At 41.7% G+C, this 22500-nt stretch overlaps 1 protein-coding gene and 1 pseudogene across 3 annotated transcripts in view; one reads left to right on the forward strand and one right to left on the reverse strand.

The window, feature by feature from the left end:
- The window catches only part of CTNNA1 (catenin alpha 1), a 185380-nt gene that overhangs the window by 14402 nt on the left and 148478 nt on the right, over window positions 1–22500 (forward strand). The window lies entirely within an intron of this gene.
- LOC308518960 (large ribosomal subunit protein uL4-like) lies at window positions 1175–2878 on the reverse strand (annotated as a pseudogene). Its single transcript has 2 exons — window positions 2296–2878; window positions 1175–1874 (listed from the first exon to the last, which is right to left on the reverse strand). The product of its transcript is annotated as a large ribosomal subunit protein uL4-like (transcript).

Raw genomic sequence — 22500 nt, forward strand, 5'->3', positions numbered from 1 at the left:
AGCCCTTGGGGGATGTCCACTTGCCAGCAGGGAGCAGGCCTAAACTGCAGTCGGACATCCTTAGCGCTGCTGAGGAGGCAGGAGAGGCTCCCACCACCACCGCTGTACTGGCAGCCATCAGCCTGGCTTGTGGCTGAGCAGAGCTCCTTCCATGTGAGAGCGCCCTGACCACCAGAGGGCAGCTTCTGCATTGAGCATCTGCCCCATGGTGGTCAGTGTGTGTCATAGTGATCAGTCATTCCCAGTCCTGCTGTTAGGGTCAGTTTCCATATTACCCGTTTACTATATAGGGTAGAGGCCTGGTGCACAGGTGGGGGCTGGCTGGTTTGCCCTGAAGGGTGTCCGGATCAGGGTGGGGGTCCTGCTTGGGTGCCTGGCCAGCCTGGATGATGGGATGATGGCTGTTTGCAGCTGGTCACACCCCCTTCAGGGTGGGGGTCCAGCTTGGGTGCCTGGCCAGTCTGGATGAGGGGATGATGGCTGTTTGCAGCTGGTCACACACCCTTCAGGGTGGGGGTCCCCACTGGGATGCCTGGCCGGTCTGGATGAGGGGATAATGGCCGTTTGCAGCTGGTTACACCCCCTTGAGGGTGGTGGTCCCCAATGGGGTGCCTGGCCAGTGTGGGTGAAGGGCTAAGGGCTGTTTTCAGGCTGGTGGGCGACTGAAGCTCCCAGCCTCTCCTTTTTTCTTTTTTCTTTTTTAATTCTGGGATTAATTTACCTTCTATAGCTGTCACTGGAGCTGAGAGCAGGCTCCAGCTCTGAGACCGTTGCCGGCTGAAAGCAGGTACCTGGGTTTGTTTAGATTCTATAATTGAAACTCTGTTGCCATCACTGGCCACTCTAAGCTCTGAGGCCGTGCTGGCTGAAAGCAGGTTTCTGGGGTTTGTTTAGGTTCTATAATTGCAACATTGTTTCATCCGGAGCTCAGAGCTGAGCTGCGGCCGGCAGGAACGTTGACTTCCTCCATCACTGGAGTAAGTAAGCCTCATGTTCATGTTCGCTTCAGCTGCCTGGCTGCCGGCCGCCATCTTGGCTGGCAGTTAATTTGCATATCTCGCTGATTAGCCAATGGGAAGGGTAGCGAAGTTATGGTTAATTACCATGTTTCTCTATTATTAGATAGGATTAGCTGTGCAAAGTGATTTGACCTTTATGGAATAAACATTTAAATTTATGCCACAAGCGTCTTTTCTTCTGTAGTGGGCTTCTTTTCTGTGGACTTCTTTTCAGCTGCTGGTTTCTTGGTAGCTGTAGCTTTTTTCCCCACCCAAAATTTCTGCTTCATGATGCCAACAGCCTTCTTTCCTTTCTTCCCTACCACAGGGGTCTTGCCTGGAACCTCCTTCTGATCTAATTTGATTTCTAGCACTGCAGCAGCTACTGCTGCTGCTTTATCCATCTGGAGGTTGTGGTTCTAGGCCTGATGAAGAATGGTGCTCCGGTGCATGGTCTTTGTATATGGGTTTAGCGTCAACATGATTATCGGGTTTTCCAGTGGATTCTTTTTTAGTACTCTGCCATGAATCTTCTTTTGTAATGCTTTGGCTGGGCATTTCAAGATTCTGCTAAAATATGTATTGAGCTTCTTGTGAATGGGAAGGTTGTAGTTACTATTGAGGGAGGCAGCTTTACGCCAGGTGCCATACAGATCATCTTAATTTGTGGAAAGCACTTTCAATCCAAATGCAGAAATGGCCCACATCCCCACCAGGAGCAAGTTTCAAAATGTTCAGTTTGCTTACATGAAGCAGAATAATTCCAGGGATGATTCTTCTGAAGGCTTTGATACCATTGTCCTCATAGAATTCGGTGGTCAGCAAACTGGCTCGCGAGCCACATACGGCTCTTTGGCCCCTTGAGTGTGGCTCTTCCTAAGCCTTAGGAGTACCCTAATTAAGTTAATAACAATGTACCTACTTATATAGTTTAAAAAATTTAGCTCTCAAAAGAAATTTCAATCGTTGTACTGTTGGCTCTGTTGACTAATGAATTTGCCGACCACTGTCATAGATCAGGGGTGGGCAAACTTTTTGACTCGAGGGCCACAGTGGGTTCTTAAACTGGACCGGAGGGCCGGAACAAAAGCATGGATGGAGTGTTTGTGTGAACTAATATAAATTCAAAGTAAACATCATTACATAAAAGGGTATGGTCTTTTTATTTTTTTAGTTTTATTCATTTCAAACGGGCCGGATCCGGCCCGCGGGCCGTAGTTTGCCCATGGCTGGTCATAGATGATGCAAGGTCCCCTGTGCTGGATATGATGACCGTTTCTCATTAGCTCTCATTCACTTTTTGATATAAGTCCAGGTCTTAAGTTTCTTAAGAAGCAAATCGGCCTCTTTAGTTTTCTTGTAGCCTTCAACTTTATCTTCCACCACCAAAGGAAGTTCAGAAACTTCCCCAATATGATGACCTTTAGACATGACTAGTGCTGAGAAGGCTGAGGCAGCCAGGGTAGAGAACATGGCATATCGCTTCTGTGTTGTGTTCATTCTGCAGTGCCAATGGCGCCAGGTTTTAGTTGGTGCAAACATGCAGCCTCCATAACACATATTTCCAAAAGCATCCTGGCCAGAATAACGAGTTTGACCACCTCCAACCCTGGAGATTTGAGCCACAGTACCCCAAGACTCAGCATGTTTTGATAATCTGCCAATTCACTGACAGCTTAGGGCCATCTGTTGCTTTTGTTCAAGTTGGTGTGAGCAAAGTTCACAATATCTGGTCGAATAGGAGCCTTGAACGCAGCAGGCAAAGTTACTTTTTTGCCTGATGACTCCACCTTTTTAGAGTACACTGATATTAGTAGAGGAGCACATGCCATGGCATGAGAGGAGAAGGCCACACTCCTATCTACCCGGTGGCTCCCATAGGAAAAAGTAACATATTAATGATCCCCTTCTACTTTATTATGTAGCTTCTTTGATAAGTTAGACATTTAGTTTGTTTCCAGAGCTGCTTTAATTTGTAGGTAAATCTTTTGCCCATGCTTGATTATTTCTTTAGGGTAACTTCTTAGAAGTGGAATTCCCGGGTAGGGGGAGGTGGGAAGACTTGCTACACTTTAGAAAAGTTTTTATTGTGGTTAAATATACATAACAAAATTTACCATTTTAACCATTTTCAAGTGTTCAGTTCAGTGGCATTAAGTGTTGTGCAACCATCATCAATATTCATTTTCAGAACTTTTTCATCATTCTAAATAGGAACTCTTTACCCATTAAAACAGCGGTCGCCAACCGGTGATCTGTGGACAGCTGGTGGTCCGTGAGATCCGAAAGGTTGGCGACCGCTGCATTAAACAGGTACTCCTCATCTTACCCTTTCCCTAGTCCCTGGTATACTCTGTTCATTCTTTCTCTATGAATTTGCCTATTCTAGGTACTTCAGAAATGGAAACATATATTCCTTTGTGTTGGGCTTATATCACTTAGCATAATGTCTTCAAGATTCATCCATGTTGAAGCATGTACCAGAGTTTCCTTCCTTTTTAAGGCTGAATAATACTTTACTGTATACATACAACCCATTTTGTTTATCCATTCATTTGTTTTTTTTTTTTTTTAAAAATATATTTTATTGATTTTTTACAGAGAGGAAGGGAGAGAGACAGAGAGTCAGAAACATCGATGAGAGAGAAACATCGATCAGCCGCCTCCTGCACATATACTGGAGATGTGCCCGCAACCCAGGCACATGCCCCTGACCGGAATCGAACCTGGGACCTTTCAGTCCGCAGGCCGACGCTCTATCCACTGAGCCAAACCGGTTTTGGCTCCATTCATTTGTTGATGCACACTTAGATTGCAAAATTTTAGCTACTGTTAATAATGCTGCTAGAACACAGGTGTACAAATATCTCTTTGAAACCCTGCTTTCAGTTATTTTGAATATATACCCAGAAGTGGAATTGTTTGATTATAAAGTAAATTTATTTCTAATTTTTTTTAGGAACCACCATACTGTTGTACAGTAGCTATACCATTTTACATTCCTACCAGCAGTGCACAAGAATTCTAATTTCTTCACATCCTTACCAACATGTACTTTCTTTTTGTAGTAGCCATCCTAATGAATGTGAAATGGTATCTCATTGTAGTTTTGAATTGCATTTCTGTAATGATTAGTGGTGCTGAGTATCTTTTCATGTGTTTTTGACCATTTGTGTATTTCTGGAGAAATGTCTATTCAAGTCTTTTGCACATAATCAGGTCGTTTGGTATTTTTAAAAAGAATATATTTTTAATGATTTCAGGGAGGAAGGGAGAGGGAGAGAGAGAAACATCAACGATGAGATAATCACTGATTGGCTGCCTCTTGCACGCCCCCCACTGGGATCAAGCTCGCAACCCGGGCATGTGCCCTTGACCGGAATCGAACCTGGGACCCTTCAGTCTGGAGGCTGACGTTCTATCCACTGAGCCAAACCAGCTAGGGCAGGTTGTTTGGTATTTTAATTGTTTAAATTTTAGGAGTTCTCTATTCTAGATGTTAATCCTTTATCACAGCACCACCAGTGTGGCTCAGTGGTTGAGTGTCGACCCATAAACCAGGGGGTCACGGTTCGATTCCCAGTTAGGGCACATGCCTGGTTTGTAGGCTCAATCCCTAGTAGGGGTCATTCAGGAGGCAGCCAATCGATGATTTTCATCATTGATGTTTCTGTCTCTCTCTCCCTCTCCCTTCCTCTCTCTGCAATCAATAAAAAACAACATAATCCTTTATCACATATATGATTTGCAAATATTTTCTTCCATTAACTGGGTTGCCTTTTCATTTTGTTCATGTCCTTTGATACTCAAACATTTTCATTTTGAAGTCCAATATACCTATTATTTTCTTTGGTGTCATATCTAAGAAATCATTGACAAATCCAGTGTCATGAATCTTTTGCCCTATGTTTTCTTCTAAGAGTTTTATTGTTTTAGCTCCTACATTTAGGTCTTTGATCCATTTCGAATGAATATTTGTATATGATATTAGATAACGGTCCAATTTCATCCTTTTCCAGTTGGATTTACAGTTTTCTCAGCATCATTTGTTGAGAAGTCTGTCCTTTCCTCATTGAATAATCTTGACACCCTTGTCAAATATCATTTGACTATACAGTAGATGTGGATGCTTGTTTCTGGGCCCCATTCTATTTTGTTGGTTCTGTTTTTCTCTATGCCAGTACCACAGTGTTCAGATTACTGTAGCTTTGTAGTAAGTTGATGGACCAAATTAGCATTTGAAGCTAATAATATTTTGTGCACTTAAATTCTATGGTTTAGTTGTATGTACGTGCTGTTGTTAAAATAAAGCCCTTTAACTTTTCTGTATTTTGATTGTGGAGGTGATTGCACAACTGTGAATTTGTCAAAACTCAGAATAGTACATCAGAGTGCATTTTGCTGCATGTAAGAGGTGAAAAAAAGAAACAGTTAAAAAATAAATTCATTCACAGTGTATATTTTTGCTAGTTTTTGTATGCTATATAATAAAAGCCTAATATGCAAATTGTCCCCTCAACCAGGGGCCAGGGCCAGCTGGCCAACTGCAGGAAGGGAAGCCCCGGCTGGCAGCCAGCAACCGCTAGGGACCCTACCTGTGCATGAATTTTGTGCACTGTGCCTCTAGTATAGAATAAACAAACAGTGAAAGATGTGGAATCGTTTATCCTTTTTGCTTTCCCAGTCCAAATCATATTTTCCTCATGAATGATTGTGAAGCCATACCCTTAGAAGACTTAGAGGAATTTTGGTTATATTGTACATATTGGAGGCTTTAAGTTTTATTAGTATCTCCTGTTTTCTTTTAAGAAGTTAAACATATCAGGCATCTGGGAGAATCTCAGAGCATTAGTTCTGAAAATTTGCCCAGATGCTGGTGTGCTTGCTTGCGGACCTGGAAGGTGTTGCTTGTGCAACTTGGTAGCGTGCTCAGCACACCCATGTTGTGGCCACGGGTTTAGCGGGCTTAACATTTTGGGGAAGTGGACAGTCTGGCTTGACTTGCCCTATGTCACTCTGTTTGCTCACTTGCAAGAGCACTATACTAAATTTATCCATTATTGAAAGTTCAAAGTGTGCAGAAATAACCACACTTCAAATAAAACTTCAACATTGCCCTTTCTCTGTTGGAGCCTCTAAATGTTCATTATTTTCTTCTTTAGTTTTTTTTTTATAACTGTGAAACTTATTTCTTATCCTTGTGCAAGCATGCCCCAACCCCATTTCTAATGGAGCTTGAAATTAACATGCATTTCTTTTTACTTTCTGATGGACTCATCTGTCATCTGTCAACCCCACTTTTTGATTTGGATTAATTTGTGCTTTATCACTGCTTGCAAGTTTGGAGTAATGCACATAATGTAAATACAGTTTGAAAGGACTCTTCAAGTGTTATTCTAAATATTTGTAACAAAGACTTGAGCATATGGAACAACTATTATATGGATAGTGTGATTTGATTTTTAAAGTGTCTTGTTATCTGGTCCCTGTTCCCATTATAGTAAAAGAAGAGAGGGAATTATAGAAGTTACTATAATTGTGAGATTTTTTTTTAAGACTTTGAGGGCTTTACAGAGAAAAGAACTTACCATTTGCATTAAAATTTTGTAATGAGCCTGTCTGGTGTGACTTAGTAGTTGAGTGTCGACCCATGAACCAAGAGATCACTGGTTCGATTCCTGTGCCTGGGTTTCAGGCTCAATCCCCAGTAAGGGACATGCAGGAGGCAGCCGATTGATATTTCTATCTCTATCTAAAAATCAGTAAAAACATATGAAAAAATATTTTGTAATGAATAATTTAATCTAATTTAATCTTAATGTTAAATAACTACTCTTATTCTTTAGTTGATAATTTGAAGGCTAGTTTTTTCCTGGATTGTTTTGACTATTCCATTTCATTATATTGAGCTGTGGATTTCCCTCATTTTCTTTTTCTGAGATTTTTTATTATTAAATATTGTTATACATAAATAAATCATCAGTTATATTTTGAAAATGTTTTATTGCTATGGTTTATTTTATTTTGCTAGTATTTGACATTATGAGTTGAAGGTGTGAATTTGAAGCCTGGTTAATTATCAAGTTACATAATCCTGTACTGGTTTATTAACCAGGTTAGACTGTAGACTGTTCTTGAAAGTGAAAGTGCTATCATAACTCAGAAAATGCATTTATTGTGGACCATTGCTAGTGACATGAAGGATAGGAGTTTTTGTTAATAGTCCATTTGCCTTGTGCAGCTTCGAAACCTGCTTTCTTTCCAAGCAAAGATGCATTGTTACTATTCTTCATGGTATATTGAATATTTCATAATGTTAAATATTTCCGTGTTAATTCAGACTCTTAATCATGGTTTGTGAAAAATGATAGTGCAGTGAATAAGGCAGAAGCTGAAAGGGTAAGTTATTACTGACATGTCAGTATTCATGAAAATACTCTATTCCTGGGGAATCTCTAAATTGACAAAGGTTTCTTATAATCATCTGTTATTTTCTTGCTTCCTTGGACCTGAGGTCATCGTGTTCTCAGAAAAGCTCTGGACTGACTTTGAAGTGTATCTTTAGAAACCTGTCATTTTGCAGAGAAGTGCTAAGTAAAATGTGAGCTTGATAGCTTGGGAGAAGGGGGGAAAAATCCAAAGAAGTGAAAGATGGCAACCCTTGAGAAAAATTTAAGCTTCTTTAGGGTCATTAAGACCAGTGAAAGATGTGATTTTTTTGGGTATCTTTATTGAGTCAGGGTCTAAGGAAGTATTTAATTTGCTATATCTGAACTGTCATGGGAAGGGTTCAATTAAATATTAAACCTTTACTAGTGACAAGGTGCATGGATTCATGCACATTGAAAGGAAATTAATTAGAAGGTGGCCGGTGGGGCGGACTGGGCGAGATGGGCTGGACATGCCCTCGAGCCAACCTTCCACAGTCCTTCCCTAGCATCTGTGGAGTGAGTGGGGTCCCTCTGGCTGGTGGGGGTCCCTCAGCCTGGCCTGTGGGGATTAGGCCAAAACCGGCTCTCCTACATCCCCGAGGGGACCCAGAGTGGGAGAGGGCACTCTGCAAAGTTGCTGTCGTACAGGGTGTGGCACGCAAATGCAAGTGTGCAGTAAACCAGATTCGGGGCTCACAGTGCCCCAGCAACAACATAACCCACGGCCAAAGGTGGAATCACGTGGCCCCACGAGGAATTGGGCTCCCTCCTCTCTGGTTTCAGGGTGTGTCACCTGAGAAGCCCGAGAACTGCTGCTGCCAAGTTACTGCAGCTCCTGTGTTGAGCATCTGCCCCCTGGTGGTCAGTGTGTGCCATAGCGACCGGTTGAATGGGTAGAGGGACACTTAGCATATTAGCCTTTCATATATATACTAGAGGCCCGGTGCACAAAAATTTGTGCACGGGGGCGGGGGGCAGTCCCTCAGCACGGCCTGTGCCCTCTTGCAGTCTGGGACCCCTTGGGAGATAACGACCTGCTGGCTTAGGCCTGCTCCTGGGTGGCAGAGGGCAGGCCCAATCCCTAGGTGCATCCCCTGGTCGGGCTCAGAGCAGGGCCAATTGGGGAGTTGGGGCGCCGCCCCCTGTCATGCACAGAGCAGGGCAGATCGGGAGGTTGCGATGCCGCCCCTAGTCACGCTCAGGGTACGGCCGATTGGGGGGTTGGGGCACCGCCCCCTGTCACACTCAAGGCAGGATCGATGGGGAAGTTGCGGCGCCACCCCCTGCCACGCACAGAGCAGGGCCCATCAGGGGGTTGAGGAGCTCCCCCCGTCATTCACAGAGTAGGGCCGATAGGGGAGTTGGGGCACCGCCCCCTGTCACAGAGCAGGGCGGATCTGGGGGTTGGGGCGCCGCCACTCTCACACTCAGGGCAGGGCCTATGGGGAGGCTATGGCTCTACCCCGTCACACACACAGCAGGGCCCGTGGGGGCGGGGGCGCCACATCCTGTCACCCACAGAGCAGGGCTGATCTGGGGGTTGGGGCACCTTCCCCTGTCACGAACAGAGCAGGGCAGATAGGGAGGTTGTGGCCCCGCCCCCTGTCACACACAGAGCCGCAGGGCGATCAGGGGGTTTGGGCGCTGCCCCCTGTCACGCTGATCCCGGTGCTGGGAGGCATATTACCCTTTTACTATATAGGATAGAGGCCTGGTGCATGGGTGGGGGCCGGCTGGTTTGCCCTAAAGGGTGTCCTGGATCAGTGTGGGGGTCCCCACTGGGGTGCCTGGCCAGCCTGGATGAGGGGATGATAGCTGTTTGCAGCTGGTCATACCCCTTTCAGGGTGTGGGTCCCCACTGGGGTGCCTGGCCAGCCTGGGTGAGGGGATGATGGCTGTTTGCAGCTGGTCACACACCCTTCAGGGTGGGGGTCCCCACTGGGGTGCCTGGCCAGCCTGGGCGAGGAGATGATGGCTGTTTGCAGCTGGTCACACACTCTTCAGGGTGGAGGTCCCCACTGGGGTGCCTAGCCAGTCTGGGTGAGGGGCTGAGGGCTGTTTTCAGGCTGGCGGGTGACTGAAGCTCCCAAATGCTCCTTTTTCTCTTTTCTTTTTTATTCTGGGCCAGCTTTAGCTCTGGCTCCAGCTCTGAGGCTTCTGCTGCTGAAAGCAGGTATCTGGTTTGTTTGGGTTCTATAATCGAAACACTGTATCAACTCCAGCTCTGAGATCCCGGCCGGCTTAAAGCAGGTTTCTGGGGTTTTGGTTAGCTTCTATATTTGTAAGAATGTTTCAAACTGCAAGCTCAGAGGCCGGCAGCGGCAGGCGGGGAACGTTGGGAGTCCTCCGTCACTGAAGCAAGTAAGCCTAATGTTCGCTTCAAGCTGCCTGGCTGCCGGCCGCCATCTTGGCTGGCAGTTAATTTGCATATCACCCTGATTAGCCAATGGGAAGGGTAGCAGACGTAAGCTAATTACCATGTTTCTCTTTTATTAGATAGGATAGATTGTAAGTCTGCATTTCAAAGCAGGTGTTGGGGGAGATTTTAATGTGGGAGTCACCCATTGCTAATAGCCTCAAGGGGTTTACAAACGAATGGGATTAGCCTTAGTAATATCACTTGATAGTCAAAAATTAGCAATCTATACCCATTTTTACTAATCTATAATAAGAGACATTTCTTATTTCTTTCTTCATGCTAGATGAAACCTAAAACAGTTGAGCCAATTCAATTAATAAGGTATAAAATGTTATTAGATGAAAGTTACCGTGCCTAAAAAAGCCATGGTCCCTGTGCTCAAAGAGCTTTCAGTTTCTTGGGAGATAGACACACTAATATAGTGCTCTGTGGCAAGAGCTGTAATAGAAATGAGATGCTTGTAAAGTATTGTGGGGGAACCCAGGAAAGAGTGAACAGAAGCAGAGGACATTTGTGTAAGTCTTGAAGGAAGATGGAAAAGTCTGGAAGGGTTCTCTGAGCAGAGGAAAGGGGCTTGCTTATACAGAGCTCTGGAGGCACGCACATGCACTGGAGAAGAGTTTCATGGAGTGGAGGCAGGTTATGAGGCTGATAGCTAGCGTGGGTCATGTTTGTTCAAAGGAGTTTTGGCTTCATCTTGTCTGTGGAAGCAGATTACTAGGGTTGTTAGAAGACTCCTAGGTATACCGTCTAAACCAGGACCTATGCCACAGCCTTGAGAACGGGAAGGGTTAGTAGAGTGAGATATTTACTGAGGTACAGAGGAGGGGGAGGGAAGAGGAGGAGAGGGGATTCTAGAATCTCTTTCTAAGGGACCCTGATTTGGTGGAGCTTTGGTCAGTGAAGATGGGGAAGGCCACAAGGGGAATAGATTGGAAAGAAGATGCTTAGTTTGGGGCCTTTGGAGTTTTGAGGAACTCATCTCTTCAGTTGTGTGTGTGAACTCATTTAGATTGGGGAAATGCCACAATGGTTAGGAACGCACTTGCTAGTTGCTTTTAACCTTCACTATGGTAACTGTAAGGTGGGGTTTGTTCCATTTTTTGGGGGGGGGGTTCCATTTTTGAGTGGTGGTGGTGGTGGTGGTGATGTTCAGGATTTCTTAAGTAACTAGTATAAACAGTAAGAATACTAATAAGTAAGAATAGAATGTCCCAAAGTATTTTTAAATTAAGAAAGGTGAAATCCAAATCTCTTAACTATTTTGCTTATCTTTCAGCCTTATCCTCTGCCATCTCACTCTTCATCATCTTTTTTTCACTCACATTTGTGGTTCTTGGAAGGTGTCAAAGTTCTCTAGTGTTGTTGCCCCTTTGCAGAACCTGAAACAGCTGCCCCCTAACTCCATCTGTACATTGGATCCTGAGTGAGGACTTGGTGGCCAGTTGGGAATTCTTTCCTGGGCACTCCTCTTGTGCACTGATGGAGCAATTTGTAACTTCATACTTTCTGTTGTATTGTAACTATTTTCCTGTCTAGACTGTGAGCATTTTTCCCCAACTTAAAGAAAGAATCTTTAAATGTACAGAAAAGTTGAAAGAATAATACAATGAACACTTAATTTATCAATTCATGTAGATTAACCAATTATTAACATTTTCAAATTTGCACAATTCCTCTATATAAACATTTTTTTCAGAGGCATTTGAAAGTAAACTGTAGATACCAGGGTACTTCACCCTTAAGTTCTTCAGTATGTAATGCCTAGGAATAACATTATTTAGTTCCTTTTAAAGAGTGGCCTAAGAACCAATGTCAGCTTTCCTGGGACACTTGTGAGAAATGCAGACTCTTCCTACCCCAGACCTACTGAATCAGAATATGCCTTTTAACAAGATTCCCAGAAGTATTGCTCTCATGCACAGTCCATATTCATATAAATTCCACCAGTTGTCCCAGTGATGCCCTTTATAGTTGTTGTTGTTTTTTTTTAAATCCAGGAATTAGTAAAAGATCACATACTGCATTTAGATGTCATGTTTCTTTAGTTTTGACTTTCAGCCTTTAAACCCCCCTCCCCCAATACACTAACACTTTTGGAGAGTTTAGGCTAGTTTTATAGATGTCCTGCATTTGAATTTGTCTGATTGTTTCCACGTTTGGCAGGATACTACCTATGTGAAGATGACTCTTTCTCAGGGTATTGCAGTTGTTGGCAGGTTGTACCCCTGATGGTGATGCTAAGTTTAAACACTGCTTAAGTGGCATCTGCCAAATTTCTCCATTGTAAAGGCACCTGGTTCCTTTTGTACTTAATCATTAATTGCTGTGATGATCTGGTTGGGGTTTCTAATTAGTCTTTGTGTCCCTAGCACCTAGCAGGATCCTGGGACATGAAAATTGGTCAGTTATTTACCATTTCATGAATGACAAAATAGGTTATCAAAGGTATATGTTCTACAATACAATTCTTTCTTGTTTTCTCAGTCTGGTTAACTTCCTAGACTCTAGTCAAGTGCAGGCATCTTTTCTCCTGGCTCTCCAAGAAAACTATAGTCCTCTTCTTCCTGTGGGGTTCTCCTCAGCTGTGTTAAAGTTTCTCTGCCTTGTAGTCCCATTGTTCTACAACACAACCTCTCTTTCCTTTTGTCTCTCTTTTTCTTTTGTGCCTCCAGTCCAGATGCTGGTTTCATCTTTTTCTTTTCAGAACAGAAGCGTCCAGTTTCTTATGGAAGCAGAGACCTCCTGTGTATCCATAATCAGTTGTCTGTTAGAGTTTACTGTAGCTTTCTGTTAAACACTTCCATTGTTAATGGTCTAAATCATATGGGGTGAAAGCTAAGTAAATAACATAGATATCCAGTTCTTAATGCAAATAGTCACTTCAGTAACTCTGGAGCCCCCCCCGCCCCCCCGCCACTTGATCTCTCACCTATTCTTGTTCTATGCTCTAGCCACATTGTTTTTTTTCCCTAAGTCCTAGGAGATGCTGCCTTGTCTGTTACTTCTGTCTGCAGTGCTCTTCCCCCTAGATCAGGGGTGGGCAAACTTTTTGACTCGAGGGCCACAATGGGTTCTTAAACTGGACCGGAGGGACGGAACAAAAGCATGGATGGAGTGTTTGTGTGAACTGATATAAATTCAAAATAAACATCATTACATAAAAGGGTACGGTCTTTTTTTTTTTTTTTTAGTTTTATTCATTTCAAATGGGCCGGATCCGGCCCACAGGCCGTAGTTTGCCCACAGCTGCCCTAGATACTCACTTGATTGCCTCTTCCTTGACTTTCTAATGTTATCAAGAAAGAAAGGCCCTTGAAGGAACCCTACATAATTTCATTACCATTGCCCTCTTAAAAATGTTTTTCCTAGCACTGATACCTGTCTTATTTATGCCATTACTACCTTGTATTTTTCATGAAGGCAGAGTTTGTAGCCTTGTTCTGTGCTGTCTGGAATAGTGCCTCTAGGGTGAAGGCACTCAAATATTTGATGATTGAGTGGCTAAATGGTTGACAGTTTTTAAAGGTTTACATTTTGCCTTTTGCTTAGTGTTTTTGATAAATTTTGTGTCCCATTGCCTCAAGAAAATAAAGAATAAAATGAGAGTGATTAAATGTTTTATTATGATTAAATATAATTATGTTTGAAAATAATTATAATCATAATCTTTAAAAATAATAAAGATCTAGCCAAGTGTTGTTTTTCTCATAGATTTGTATAACTGGAAGGAGTGTGACAGCGTCTATGTGCCATATAAGTGCCTAGTATAAAACGTGTTTGTATATGATGGGTTGACCACATATAAATGATGAATTCCGTCACTCTGCAGTAAATGGGAAACATTTTACTACTCTGATTATGTATTATTTTTTTTTAAACAATTTGTCTTTATTTTAACTCAATTTATTGGGGTGACATTGGTTTGCAAAATCAAACAGATTTTAAGTATACAACTCAATAAAACATCATCTATACACTGTATCGGGTGTCCATTGCCCCAAGCAGTCTCTTTCCATCTCCATTTTCTTCCCTTTGTCCACCTCCTCCCCCACCACCCCATCTTTCTCTCTGGCTATTTCCATACTGTGGTCTGTGTTATGTATGTATGTTTTTTGGTTAATCCCTTCACCTTCTTTCATCCAGCCCCTGAAAGCCCCCCTCCCCTCTGACAGCTGTCAGTCTATTCCATGTATCTATGCCTCTGTATTTTGTGTCAGTTTATTTTGTTAGAGTTCACATGTAAGTGAGATCATATAGCATATTTTCTGACTGGCATATCTCACTTAGCACAATAATCTCCAGGTCCATCCATGTTGTTGCAAAGGGTAGGATTTCCTTCTTTTTTTTATGGCCGCATAGTATTCCATTTTCTAAATGTACCATATCTTTTTTTATCCACTCATTTTCTGATGGGCACTTGAGCTGTTTCCAGATCTTGGCTATTGTAAATAACGCTGCAATGCCCTAACCGGTTTGACTTAGTGGATAGAGCATCAGCCTGTGGACTCAAGGGTCCCAGGTTCAATTCCAGTAAAGGGCATGTACCTTGGTTGAGGGCACATCCCCAGTGGGGAGTGTGCAGGAGGCAGCTGATCGATGTTTCTCTCTCATCGATGTTTCCAACTCTCTTTCCCTCTTCCTTCCTCTTTGTAGAAAATCAATAAAATATATTTTAAAAAAATAACGCTGCAATGAACTTAGTGGTACATATATTCTCTTGAATTAGAGTTTCGGATTTCTTTAGCTATATTCCCAGAAATGGAACCGATGAGTTAAGCAGTTCCATATTTAATTTTTTGAGAAAACTCCATACTCTTTTCCACAGCGACTGTACCAGTCTTCATTCCCACCCACAGTGCACATTCTCCACATCCTCGCTAGCACCTGTTGTTTGTTGGTTTATTGATGGTAACCATCCTGGCAGATGTGAGGTAATACCTTGTGGTTTTAATTGGCATCTCTCTGATGATTAGTGACGTAAGCATTTTTTCATATGTCTGTTGCCATTTGTCTATTCAGGTCCTTTGCCTGTTTTTAAATTGGATTGTCTGTCTCTTGGTGTTGCGTTGTACAAATTCTTTATACATATTGGAAATTAACCCCTTTTCAGATGTATCATTGATAAATATGTTGTCCCATTCAGTGGATTCCCTTTTCATTTTGTCGATGATTCTTTTGCTGTGCAGAAGCTTTTTAGTTTGATGTAGTCCCATTTGTTTCTTTTTTCCTTTTGTTTCCCTTGCCTGAGGAGATATATTGGCAAAAATATTGCTACAAGAGTTGTCTGAGAGTGTACATTTTAAATGTAAATGAACATTTAAAGTCTTTGAAGTAGGTGTGGAGCTCTTTGCACTAACGAGGCAGTTTGCCAACAATCAGCTTCCTTAGTTCTGATGGAGCTATGCTTTTATTTTCTGCTTGCTTCCTCATTTCTCTGTCATAAAAGATTGCTGGTCAAACTCCTTCATCTCTGCCCCTTTCTGAATTTATAGTTAACTTTTGCTTTATAGCTGGGATTGCTCTTTATAAGGTAATTAAGACTGAATACAGTTTAACTTTTTATTTAATTCCACTAAGCATGATTTCTCCTGTAAAAACCTAAGGTTGTTGTAATTCATTAAGGTTGGCTAGCTTTAGTAGGTTTTGTAATAGATCTTGTGAAGGAGTGCTCTGTAAGTTAATTGGAAAACTTAGAAACTGCCAAGAGTTTGAAACTTATTTGTTTAGCTACTCTAAACAATATCATTAATTGTAGAGAAGCAGAAGATATGAGTAAGATTAAGGCAGGAGCTTTGTCTTGGTAGGCTTGTAAATATTTTAAAATCAGGTTGCATTAATTCAGTTAAACCAATACTGTGTCTGTTCTGCATAAAACACCTTTATTTGCCAGCAACTTAAGGGATATAAAGAAACATAAGCATAGTTATCCTCCTTAAACTTAAAATCTAGCTAGGAAGACCACAGGCGAAACCTGGGGAAAATTACACTCAATAAAACAATATAGAGGCTATGGAGAGATAATATAAATGAAAGGAATACTAGAATTTCAGGGCTGGAAGGGCGTAGAGCCTGAAATTCAACCCCTTTCATTTTATAGATGAGAAAATTGAGGACCCAGAGAGGTGAAGTGATTGCCCAAGATCAGATAATAAGTTAATGGCAAAGCTGGTACCAGAAGCCATGTTCTTTCCAGAGAACATATTCTCATTAGATTTTAAATACTCCACTACTTTTTGGAATCCTTTTAGGGTTGGGGTCACCAAAAGCATAACTTGGCTCTGTAGTTTAATAATGTTCAGTATCATTCTTGGCAGGGCCTTTGATTAAAGATGCCGTACAAGGCAGTCTACTTCCATGATGGTAATTGAAAGACTTGAAAACACACTGAATGGGTTTCCAGTTTTCAAGTGTCAGTATATTTCAAGTTTCTCGATGTTAGTGAATGATTGAGTCCTTTGCCTAACACCTTTAGTGGGAGTCTGCCTCTGTTGAATTTTTATGGGGAGGCTAGAGACTTCTCAGAGATATTAATTACTTAAGGGAATGTGGAATTCTGGAATGTAGAAATGGAAGGGATTTTAGGGGAGAGTCTTGTTCAGTGGTTGCAAAGTATTGACAAACAGGGCAAACCTACTTTTCAGACACGTTTGCTTGTCCCACACAATGGTAAAATTTTTTTGAACTAGTTGGTAATGTTAAAGTTGGAAGATTTCACATAAAAACCTGAATCTCTGGATCTCTTGAAAAATTGGACGACTTGCTAACCCTAGACCTACATCACAAAGATTGTTTGGAGCTGATGGGCAGCTGGGCAAGTTTTCCTGATTAATCAGTCCTGGCCCCTCCTAACAGTCTCCTCAGACTCAGATGTCATTGGCAATTCATTATTGTGCTTATACTTTGCCTTGGTTAGAGTTAAGAAGAAAGTGAAATTATTTTTTACCCTAAAGTGTCAAAATTTGGAAAAGAGAAGACAAAGCAGGCTTTTTTTAAAAAATGAGAACATTTTAAATTATCAACATCTGTACAAATCTTTTTTTTCTTTAATATATTTTTATTGGTTTCAGAGAGGAAGGGAGAGGGAGAGAGAGATGGGAAATATCAGTGATGAGAGAGAATCATTGATTGGTTGCGTGGATTGAGCCCGCAATCTGGGCATGTGCCCTGACCGGGAATCAAACCAGCGACTTCTTGGTGCATAAGGTTGATGCTTAACCACTGAGCCATGCTGGCCGGGCTGTCCAAATATTTTTTTTAATCTTCACTTGAGTATATTTTTTTCCATTGATTTCTGGGGAGAGTGGAAGAGAGGGAGGAGCGGGGGAAAGAGAGAGAGAGAAACATTGATGTGACAGAGACACATGGATTGATTGGTTGCCTTCCGCAAGCACCCGTACCAGGGCTCTGGAACTTCCTACCAAGGTACTTGCCCTCGACTGGGAATCAAACCCACGACCCTCGGTTTACAGGATGACGCTCTGACCACTGAGAAAAACCAGCCAGGGCTGTACAAATCTTAAGGGAGCCTTGTTCTTTAAGTATCAGAAGCCTTTTCCCCTGATGGGGCTGGCCCATTCTTTGCATGCTCACCTTGGGCAGCTTCCTCCTTCTTTCCTCCTTCCAGGTATCTCCAAACAGCGTTCCTTCTGCTCCACAGCTTCCCTAAACCTGAGACCCTATTTCTCAGACCAGAATGCTCATCTTGGTTCTCAGTTTTTTAATTTTTTTAAAAAAATAAGCTTATTGATTTTTAGAGAGGAGGGGGATGGAGAGAGAGGAACATCATGAGAGAAAAACATAGATCAGCTGCCTCCTGCATGCCCCCTACTGGAGATCGAGCCTGAAACCTGGGCATGTGTGCTAAACAGAACTGGCAACCTCTTGGTGCATGGGATGTCTCTCAACCAACTGCACCACACTGGCGGGGGTTTGGTTCTCAGTTTTGCTTATGTAGGAGAAGGGCCTGAGCTTCGGTTCTAAAGCAATAGGAATGCGTGTGTACGCTGCTTGATTTGCAGGTTTTCAGAAGTTACAGCGTCCTCAGACCTAGGGCTTTGCCCCAAGCTGGGGTTTAGCTAACTGCCCTTCCCTGGGCTCCTGCTTTTGAAGAAGGCTTTTTTATTTCAAGAAGAAGAAAAAAAAATAGGAAGAGTTTATTTCTTTGGGAACACGAATTGTTTGCTGTACTTGCTTAAGAATTAAAACAAATGTGACCACATGACCACTTCAGCTGGCTTCATTTATTTCTTGGCTCCCTCCTACAACCCTTGAAGAGTTTTCTGTTATATTTGTGTTAGTTGATGCAGTGACTGTGGAATGCTAGGATACAGGAGTGCAGAATCCATGGGATAAATCATTCTTTCTAAAATGTCTTATCTGTGACATTTGATGACATTTGCTTGAACTGTTATTAGCCCTTTAGCAATCTAGAGCACTCCATCTTCTAAAGTTTACTGATTTGGGCTCATCAGATTAGTGAAAAAATAACCTTTAAAAACCAAAGTATAGGCCTGACATATCAGTGTAGAGAGCATATTTGCCCACTTGTAATGAAACAAATTCCCTGGAAACTGGCATTCTGTATTACCAGATTAAGCAAATCCAAAATCCAAATCCCTTTTGGCACTCCGTCTCCAATTATTCTAGAATTTTTTGATGCTTAGATAAGTCTTGGTGAAATATTAAATGATACCTTTGCTGATATTTTCAGCAATATCTAATGGAGTCCAGCTATTCATTGTCACTCAGGCATGCATTTATGGCAGATGATATACAAATTTTTTTAAAAATATATTTTTATTGATTTCAGAGAGGAGAGAGAGAGAGAGAGAGAGAGAGAGAAACATCAGTGATGAGAGAGAATCATCGATTGGCTGCCTCCTGCACACCCCCTACTGGGGATCGAGCCCGTAACCCAGGCATGTGCCCATGACCAGAATCAAACCTGGGACCCTTCAGTCTGCAGGCCAGTGCTCTCTCCACTGAGCCAAACCAGCTAGGGCTATACAGATATTTTTATATTAAAGTTGTTAAGAGTGGGCTAGTCACAGACATGTGCTTTTCTATCTTGTCCTAGTCATCATTTTATAATCTTTTTTTCTGGTCATCATTTAAAAACAGATTTTAACATTAATTGAAATTAAATAAAATTTAAAAATCAATTCCTCAGCCACACTAGCCACATTTGAAGATATCTCTCTCTTCTCTTCCTCTGTTCTCCTTCTCCTTTTACCTTCTTCGCTTTCCCCTTCCTCTCTATTCCTCCTCCCTTCTTCTCTCCTCCTGCCCCTTTCATTCTCTCCATCCCTTCTCCCTTCCTGTCCCATTTTTCCCATTTCCCTCCTTTTCCTTCCCCTCCCGTCCTTCCTCTCTCACTCCCTTCTCTCTTCATCTAACTCTCTGTCCTATTTTCCATTTCTCTCTGTATATATATTTATATTAGAGGCTCAGTTCATGAAATTTGTGCACTCGACAGGGGACGGGGGTGGTCACTCAGCCCGGCCTGTTGCCCTCTTGCAATCTGGGAGCCCTCAGGGGATGTCCTGGTTTCTGGCTGAGCGGCGCTCCCCTGGTGGTCAGTGCATGTCATAGTGACCGGTGGTTCCCCTGTTAGGTTGATTTGCATATTAGCCTTTTATTATATAGGATTTAATTATTTTTTTCTGCAATATATGAACATTGCAGACATCATGCCCATTATATGATACAAGGACATAACTACAATATAATGATGAAAAACTGAAAATTTAACATTGATATAATGCTATTATCTAATTCATAATCCATTTTCAAATTTTATCGTCTCAATATTTTTTTCTTCTAGTACAATTTGAGTCCAGAATTATAGCATTTAGTTATCATGTCTTTTTAGCCTCCTTTAATCTGGAAGAATTTTTCAATTTATCTTTGTTTTTCTTACCTTGACATCTTTGAAGACTACATGTTTTTTTGTTTGCTTAGTGGTTTTTTTTAAGTTTTTATTTCAAGAAAAACGATTTTAAATATAATAATATTACATGTAACAAACCTTAATATTTCAAGAAAAACGATTTTAAATATGATAATGTTACATGCAGTAAACACCAATTATTCAAGAAAAATGATCTTACATATAATATTAAATGCAATAAACATTAATATTTCAAGAATAAAAGGATTTTAAATATGATAACGTTACCAAAACTGCACTAACATAGTATGATATCACAAAAGTTGTAGGAAATATTAAAAATCTGCAAAAAAACAGGATTACTTCTATTATATTCTAGAGTATTTTTCCCCCCTGTGGCTCTGTTTTTGTTCATCAATTTATGTTGTTCATTATATTCCACAAATGAGTGAGATCATATGATATTTATCTTTCTCCGACTTGCTTATTTCGCTTAGCATGATGCTTTTCAAGTCTATTTTGTTGGATATGAGTATTGCTACTTCAGCTTTTTTTTCTTTTCCATTTGCATGGAAAATATTTTTCATCCCTTCACTTTCATCCTGTGTGTGTCTTGTTTTGAGGTGGGTCTCTTGTAGACAGCATATAATTGGGTCATGTTTTTGTATTCATTCAGGTACCCTACACCTTTTGATTGGAGCATTTAACCCATTTATTTAGGGTTATTATTGAGAGTACTTATTTATAGCCATTTTAATTCTGTATGGCTAGGTTTCTCTCTGTTTCTTCTTCTGAGCAATCCCTTACAGCAGTCCCTTTAGCATTTTTTCTAATGCTGGCTTGGTGGTGATGAACTCCTTTAGCCTTTTTTTTTTTTTTTTCCTCTGGGAAGCTCTTTATTTGACAGTTTATTTTGAATAATAATCTTGTCCCAGATCCTTGCTTTCCATTACCTTGAGTACTTTATGCCATTCCCTTCTGGCCTGTAGAGTTTCTGATGAGAAATCAGGTGTCAGCCTTATGGGAACTCCTTTGTAGGTAACAGTTTTCTTTTCTCTTGCTGCCTTTAAGATTCTCTCTTTGTCTTTAATTTTAATTATGATGTGACTGGGTGTGGATCTGTTTGGGTTGTTCTTGTTTGGGGTTCTCTGTGCCTCCTGAACTTGTGTGACTTTTTCCTTTACCAGGTTAGGGAAGTTTTCTATCATTTCTTCAAATACCTTCTCTATCCCTTTCTTCCTTTCTGCCTCTTCTGGCACACCTACTATTCTAATATTGTTATGTTTCACATTGTCCCACAGCTCTCTCAAGCTGTCCTCCTGTTTTTTTAGTAGTTTTTTGTTTTCGGTTCTCTAATTGAGTAATATTTTCAACTCTACTAATTCACTGATTTGATCCTCAGCTTCCCCTAATCTGTGGTCGGCAAACTGCGGCTCTTTGGCCCCTTGAGTGTAGCTCTTCCTAAACCTTAGGAGTACCCTAATTAAGTTAATAACAATGTACCTACTATATAGTTTAAGTTTAAAAAATTTGGCTCTCAAAAGAAATTTCAATTGTTGTACTGTTGATATTTGGCTCTGTTGACTAATAAGTTTGCCAACCACTGCCCTAATCTGCTGTGCATTTCTTCCAATGTGTTATGTCATTCTTTATCTCACATTGTTCTTTTTTCATATTACTATATATTTTTTCATGCTGTTGAGCATCTTTACCATCATTACTCTGAACTCTGTTTCAGATAAATTTTTTTTTTTATCTCTGCTTCATTTACCTCTTCTTCTGGAGAATTCATTAGTTCTTTCATTTGGAGGTTCTTTGTTTCCTCATTTTGTTGTCTGTCTGGGTTTGTGACTAAGTTTTAGGTAAATCCTCTACACCTCTCAATCTCTAGTGCAGAACAGTGTTAAAGGCAGTTTCTGACTAATTGGATCAGACAAAGACTCAAAGCCTCTAGAGACCACCTCTGTCTAGAGCAGTGGTTCTCAACCTTCCTAATGCTGCGACCCTTTAATACAGTTTCTCATGTTGTGGTGACCCCCAACCATAAAATTATTTTCATTGCTACTTCATAACTGTAATGTTGCTACTGTTATGAATTGTAATGTAAATATCTGATATGCAGGATGTATTTAGGTGACCCCTGTGAAAGGGTCGTTCAACTCCCAAAGGGGTCGCAAACCACAAGTTGAGAACCATTGGCTTAGAGACTAATAGGATTCCTATTTGAATTGCTCCCAGGTAATTGTCCTCAGGTGTGGTGAGAGTTTTTTCAACAGGGTGGGGCAGTTGCTCCTGTCTGGAGGCTAATTGTTACTTTAATCTCTTAAGTGGCCTCAGGGCAAGGTGTTTTCCAATAGGGTGTGTCTTCCCCCCAGGCAAGGCAGGTGTCTATGTGGGAAAGATGTCCTCTGGGATGTATGAAAGAATGGCAGCACAGGAAACTTGGGGTGTCTGCCTTCTGAGCTCTATCCCCCCGAGTCCCCAGTCCTGGGTTCTGCTCTCACAGCTCTAGTCCACTTCACCCTTCCTCTGCCAGAGCACAAGGTGGGTGCCTCCACAGGGAATTCTTTGTGGGTTGGCCCTTTAAGAGGGTGCTCAAACTTTCAGTTGCCACTCCCTGGCAGACAGCACCCCACTGCTTTTCACAGCCAGATGATATGTGGGTACCCTCCTCAGTTTGGTGCTCTCTGCTGGGGGGCTCAGCTTCAGGATTAGATCCCAGAGTTCTCAGTGGCACAGCTGAGATATCTTTCTGAGACT

This window comes from Myotis nattereri (assembly GCF_964212035.1).
Source record: "Myotis nattereri genome assembly, chromosome: 5".
Lineage (NCBI taxonomy): Eukaryota > Metazoa > Chordata > Mammalia > Chiroptera > Vespertilionidae > Myotis > Myotis nattereri.